The sequence below is a fragment of the Eubalaena glacialis genome, chromosome 4 (assembly GCF_028564815.1).
Source record: "Eubalaena glacialis isolate mEubGla1 chromosome 4, mEubGla1.1.hap2.+ XY, whole genome shotgun sequence".
In the NCBI taxonomy this organism is placed as follows: domain Eukaryota; kingdom Metazoa; phylum Chordata; class Mammalia; order Artiodactyla; family Balaenidae; genus Eubalaena; species Eubalaena glacialis.
This window is the reverse complement of record NC_083719.1, coordinates 42,653,340-42,660,547: the sequence shown is the minus strand read 5'-3', so window position 1 is coordinate 42,660,547 and position 7,208 is coordinate 42,653,340.

The window sequence follows — 7,208 nt, the reverse complement described above, 5'->3', positions numbered from 1 at the left end:
ACAAATGTTATTAATGAAAAAGCACGAGGCCAGGCTAAGGGCAGACACTGAATGAACACTGGTAGATGAACTGAAAAGTATTCCGGTGAGTATCTGACTGCCATATTGGAGGAAGGGGTGCATGCTACCGTCACTGCTCTTCCTGGAATGCCTAGATATTTTAGAGTGATTGTACATATCCAAAATAAGTCAGGCGCATTCTCTAAACACATTACTTTGGTTACTTACAGTTTCCATATTTGTATGTTAAACTTGTATTGTGAATATCACCAAAAAGACAACCTCCAATTGGTCTTTGAATTTCAAATTGATGTTACAACATAAAATACAGGAGAGCACAATGTCTGGAACAAAAACCAGATTCTCCACAAATGGTTCACACACGTATACCTCCAAGCCGATGCAGAAACAGCAGACACAATCAACATACAGAAATGCAGGTTATAATGCTGAAGGAAAATGAAAATTTGTCAGTCTCTCCAAAAGTACTAGGAAACATTGTTCCTGAAGGATATAACTTTAACACCCAGACTTGCCACATGGGGAGAAAATCCAACCACTCCGTCCATTCATTTCAAATCCGCATAGTTGAACACACTCAGAGACTGGCTGGTGCCTCCCAATAGGGCAGCCTAACCTGCTCCATGCTGAGTGCCTTTGTTAACTGCAGGCCCTTGGTGCCTTTTCTCATAAATTCTAAGAAACATATGACTAGGCGTCCCTCACCAGCTGCTCTGTTTTGATCTGCACCCTGTGATTTGACATCCAAGTAGGCGCATTACATATTGTGCCCTTCAGCCTTCCCCTTTGTTGTTTTTCAATAGGACCAGCTTTGCTTTATGTTTGGGACAGGGGGTTGTTTTACCATGGACTGAAGATACTAATTGCTGCCTTCTTTGTTTTCTATGTGGTAGAGAAAGAAAAGATATGATAGATCTGCCCCTATCTAACAGAGAAGCCTGACGTTATGTTAACATAGGACGCCCCACTGGGCAGAAGAAGACCCTTCTGCAAGCTAGACCTTCATCACTTAAAATAGCAATAATAAACACAGAGATGTACTAGCTTTATCTTGCACTTGGTTGGGAAAAATCCATTGTATACAGTAAGTCTACTTCACACTCTCACTCCTTTGCAGTTCACCTCAACATAACTACTTTAGGAGGATTTAAATATCATTATCTAAACATTTGTAGGACCTCCACCCCTCCCCAAGAAAACACTGCTGCCAAACAATGGCATAGCAATTTAAGCAACATTATGAGAAATCCCACTTAGGGACTGGATTTGCACAGCATTAAAAGAAAAAGACTGATATCCTGACCTTAGCAACACATGAAATGAGAACTCTCTTCAAAGAGGCATTCCTGACCATCCAGTTTAAAGTGGCCACCCATTCACACTCTAGGCCAGCAAGCTTTAAAATCTCTGCAGAGAACTTACCATGGTCTGGTATCATTTATATTTTATTGTTTTACTTTCAACCTCCCCTCTCCTCCCTCTATATGACCTTGTGTGTCTTACCACTGCTGCAGATCTAGAGCAATGTCCAGCACTTAGTAGGTATTCATTAAATAGTGATTGTGGAGGAGCAGAGACAGACAACTAGTGTTCAGGTACAGTTATAGTCAAGTAACAAGACAACTCTTTAAAAGCTTCCTTTAGGGACTTCCCTGGTGGTCCAGTGGCCAAGACTCCACGCTCCCAATGCAGGGGGCTGGGGTTCGATCCCTGGTCAGGGAATTAGATCCCACATGCCACAACTAAAGATCCCACATGCTGCAACTAAAGATCCCACATGCCACAACAAAGATCCCACATGCTGCAACTAAGACCCGGTAGAGCCAAATAAATAAATAAATATTTTAAAAAATAAAAAAGTAAAAGCTTCCTTTAGTGATTGTCTTTGATCTGCTGCTTCATGTGAAACACTGTTTGCACCAGGAATGGAAGGTGGGAAGAAAGCTGCACTTTTTTTTTTTTTTTTAACTTTGGGTTTGTTTGTTTGCTTATTTATTTATTTACTTACTTACTTACTTACTTTACTTAGTTACTTATTTATGGCTGTGCTGGGTCTTCGTTTCTGTGCGAGGGCTTTCTCCAGCTGCGGCAAGCGGGGGCCGCTCTTCATCACGGTGCGCGGGCCTCTCATTATCGCGGCCTCTCTTGTTGCGGAGCACAGGCTCCAGACGCGCAGGCTCAGTAATTGTGGCTGATGGGCCCAGTTGCTCCGCGGCATGTGGGATCTTCCCAGACCAGGGCTCAAACCCGTGTCCCCTGCATTGGCAGGCAGACTCTCAACCACTGCGCCACCAGGGAAGCCCGAAAGCTGCACTTTTTAACTGGCAATAAGTCTCGGCTAAAGAACAAAGGTGCCAACTTCCCTCACTCCTCAGGTCAGCCTGCTTTCTGAGACCTCCTACTCCTAGCAAGGCCACTAGATAGCAGAACTTACACTCTCCAGACAATTAACTTATGTATTTATTTATTAATTATTGGCCACGCCGCGGCTTGCAGTATCTTAGTTCCCCGACTAGGGGTTGAACCCAGGCCTTCGGCAGTGAAAGCAAGGAGTCCTAACTACTGGACTGTTGGGGAATTCCCTCTCCAGACAACTTAAACTCATCTTTTCAGTACCCGTGCTTTCTCTGAGAAGCTAAGTGAACTGTCACTTCGTTACATGAGAACCTCCTAAGAGGTGGCTGAGTCACAGAAATTAGACACAGTCTGTGCTCATCACACTCCAAATGGCTTCACACTTCCTTTGGCCTCAAAGCCTTGCTTCCTTTCCCAAGCTCTCAATTCTAGCTCAGCTTGAACCTCTAGGCACATACTTGGGCAAGACAATTCTGGCTGGCCTGCTAAACCAGACTGCAGAGCCTCCAAGGTTTATCATGAGAAAGCACAACTAGCTCTGACCATGTGGTCTCCTCCTTCTTCTGGGGGCTCTATCCCCTCAGCTTTGTCCTCCTTCAACACAGTGGCCCAAGGGTGCACTCAAAGCCTTCCCTTAGTTCTCCCTTAGCACTTCATAAACACAGAACAGCATCAGGATAAAGGTCCAGACTAGAATCACAGACTCGGGTTTAAGGCCTGGTATTCCACTTACTAGCTGTGAATCTTCAAGCAAGCTCCTTAACCTCTCTAAAGAGTCTCTCATCTGTAAAATGGGGATAATAACTGTATCTAGCTCATATGGTTCAGGTGATGATTAAATGCTACAACAAATAAAAGTGCAGCCTAACAAAGCATAAGAACGCAGCGAATGCTGGCAATAACAGGCTCCTACAAGATGTGCCTCTATTACCTTTTTTACCTCACCTGCTAATCCCCTCACTCCAACTCATTACACTGGGCTCCTCACTGTTCCTCCTCACGCTAGGTTTGCTCGTGCCTCAGGGTCTTTGTACTGGCTATTTTATCTGGCTAGGATGCTTTTCCCCCAGATGCCCACCTGGCCAACTCCCCCACTTCCTAGAGGTCTCTGCTCAAAACTTCCCAGTGAGCTTTATCTGACCAACTTATTTAATCCTGCAACCTGCATGCCAGGACTCTCAATGCCCCAGTCCCTATATGGTTTGTTTCTCCCTGTACCACCACCCTATACACGCTCCATGAAGGCAGGGATGTTTGTCAGTTCTGTTCCCTGATATAAACCAAGTTCCAAAACAAAAGTCTCACATATGAAGCAATACAACTTTGCTCCCAGAGTACCCAGGCCCTGTTTTATTCTACCCACTCTTTCCTAATGTCCACATGAGAGCTATTGCTACTTTTCAGGCCTCTCCTAGGGGCCCTGCTTTCTAACTTTCAGCTCATCTGCATATGAAAAATGGCATTTAAAAACAGATAACACATATGCATAGTTCAAAATTCAGAAGTTAGATGAAGGTATACAGTAAAGAGTCCCTCTCCCTCTTCTTGTTTTATTTAACACTCTATTTTGAAAATCTTCTATATCAGTCCATAAACATCTTCCTCATTCTTTTTTTTAAATTGAACTATAGTTGATTTACAATGCTGTGTTAATTCCTGCTGTACAGCAAAGTGATTCAGTTATACATATATATATATATATTCTTTTTTTATATTCTTTTCCATTATGGTTTATCATAGGATACTGAACATAGTTCTCTGTGCTATACAGTAGGACCTTGTTGTTTAGCCATTCTATATATAAAAGCTTACATATGCTAACCCCAACCTCCCATTCTCCATCCCTCCCCCAATACCCTCCCCCTTGGCAACCACCAGTCTGTTCTCTGTCTGTGATTCTGTTTCTGTTTCATAGATAGGTTCATTTGGGTCATATTTTAGATTCCACATATAAGTGATATCATATGGTATTTGTCTTTCTTTTTCTGACTTACTTCACTTAGTATGATAATCTCTAGTTGCATCCATGTTGCTTCTTCGTCATTCTTTTTAATGGTTACACAATATTCTGTTTTTTAGATGTCCCTTATTGAAGACAATCAATATTTTGCTTTTAACAAGGATACTGCAATAAGTATCCTTTTATAAATGTTTACAGATCTTGCCAAATTGTCTTCCAAAATGGTTGTACCAATTTACACCCTCACCAACAATATATTGAGGCCCTATTTCCTTCTATCCTCTTATCAAAGGTTTGGACTTTTATTAATCAGATTAAGTGCAAAATAATATCTCATGATAGTTTTAATTTGCATTTTTTCTTATTATGAGTGAATTTGAGCATCTTTTCGTATGAGACACATTTTCCTGTGGACTATCTATTCAAACATTTGCTCATTTTTCTATTAGATTGCCACTCTTTCTTACTGATTTTATAGAAGTTCTTTAGATTTTAAGAAAATTGGGCTTAAGAAAAAAGGAAAGAAACAGCTAACACAGAAAAAACATGAAAAAAAGAAAATTAGGCTCAAGTCTGTGACATAAGTTACAAGTATTTTTCCAGTTTTGACTGAAAATACATCTTTCCCTGTAAAAACATTTTTTTTACTTTTACATAATCAAATTTATCAATCTTTTCTTTTATAGTCTCTTGGTTTTGTGTCATAATTACCCATTCTGAGAATATCACAAAATCTGAGGCATGCCACTTTAACATCTACCATCATGAGCAAATCTCCTTAGATACCTCACTACCTGGGGGGACAAGCACAAGAGAGAAACATTTCCTTCTTGCAGATTACCAAAAATTTCCCCCTTATTGTGGTTTCTTTTGGGGAAGGCACGCCTTTTCTCCAAGCAAACAACACCAGGAATGACCTCAGTCTTCAGGTAAGACTCTGCTCTCTATACACTGGTAGTAGCTCAATAAAGCTACATAATACATTCCTAAAACAAGTCTGATAGTAAAACAACATCTTGACTGTTTCATAAGTAAATGTCAACACCCTAAATGTTATATCCATAGTGCTAGAAGGGCTGTTCCCTCCTGATACCCCTGAGTCTGCATGGGCAACCCCACCATCTAAAAGGAAAACAGCAGCGTGAGTATCAGACTACAATCACAGTTTGAGGAAATGCTTTGAAGGCTCACTGAAGCAAGTCACTTAGTCTCCTAGATTTCAAGAGAGCTGGAGCCTGGGTTGGCCGCAAGCATAATTATGCTACTGTGCTTACTACTCTTTTAGTTTTTCTGATCCAGGCCCTGGAAGGACAGGCTGCTGCTGGAGAACCTCCCAACCCAATATTACATCTTCCTTCTCATAGCTGGAATTCAGCATCTGAATGTGGCAAAAAGACATACACTTTACAGAAGTAAAATTTCTTAAATGTTAGCCCAGGTAATGCTTATTTGGAGGGCTAATATCTTTAGTTCAACACTCCAAAGACCCGCCTCAGATCTCAAATGAAGTCCAGTGGAACTGTAGTATGAATAGCAGCCTCCCTGCTCCTTACAGCTATAAACATATATCAACGTATAAGTCAGATACATATGAGATATTATATATATGTAATACATATATTATACATATCAACAAACTGGATGACAGGTATTATTTTCCTCAGCCACCCTGGATGGCAAAATAACCCACATACCTCAGCTGGAAAAACTCAATAATTACAGCAGCATGTAACTCATGCTCAGTACTATGCGGGCACATTAAATGCTTTATCTAATCCGCACAACAACTTTATGGGATACTCTTACTACCTCATTTTTTTTAACAGCTGGGGAAACTGAGGAATAAAAAGGTTGAGTAACTTGCCCATGTTTACGGAGCTTGTGCACTGCATACCCAGGCTTAAAACCCAAGGAGTTTGACTCTAGAGCCAAAGCTCTTAACCATTACATGCTACCACCTGTGCCAGGCAGATTGCCACAGGTGGATGTGAGTTGGGAGAAAAAGTACACGTATGCACTAAGGGAGAAGCAATGCACTTGAGCATGTGTACTGAACCCTTAATGAACTGGTAATTGGCAAAGCACCAGGAAGGCAGGTAACAAAGAGATGGCCTTTTCCCCAGGTGTGGATGACTGTGGACATTTAGATGTGTAAGTAAAATGTCTGGCTTTTAAAAATGTGCTGAAAATTCCTGCCCTTTGTTTACTAAATACCAGCAAAACTTGTCTGATTTCAAGTACCTTAAATACTTCTCAATTTGGGCACTTAAATACATTAATAGAAAATAGAGTCTTAAGCAAGTATTTTTAGTGACATCAAAACCGAGTTTAAAGATCATGTGAGGTGCCAACAAAGTTGTCCATATCTAAGTAGCAACCCACTTGCTTTGTTTGCTGAAACAAGGTACTGTCAGGAAATGCGATCTTCCTACTTCAGTCCCCCAATCCTAGACCTGGGGCAGCATGAGGGTAGGGGCTTTGACAGAAGCTAAAGTGCTAAACTGGAAAAAATAAAAATAAAAAACAAGACAAGGTTGGTTCCATTATATTAATACTCACTTGCAGATTTCATAAATAACACCTGAAAATAAGCAGTGTCAAATCGTGACTAAGCAGCTTTCATCATAGCAGCCTGGGTTTAATTAGGTTTTACATTTTTAAAGTATTTTAGGTTTGCCTAGTGCCTTTAAGGTGCATTGGGCCCTGGTCCCAGAAAGATTAAAAAACAGAAATTAATTTTAAAGACGCTTCATAGGGAAAATAAAATGCCCTTAGCTTGAACCACAAATACTGTACCTAAAGGCCTCCAGTTTCTTTTCCTCCAATCCATTTTCCACATATCAGAGTAATCTTTTTAAAACAAAAGACAGAT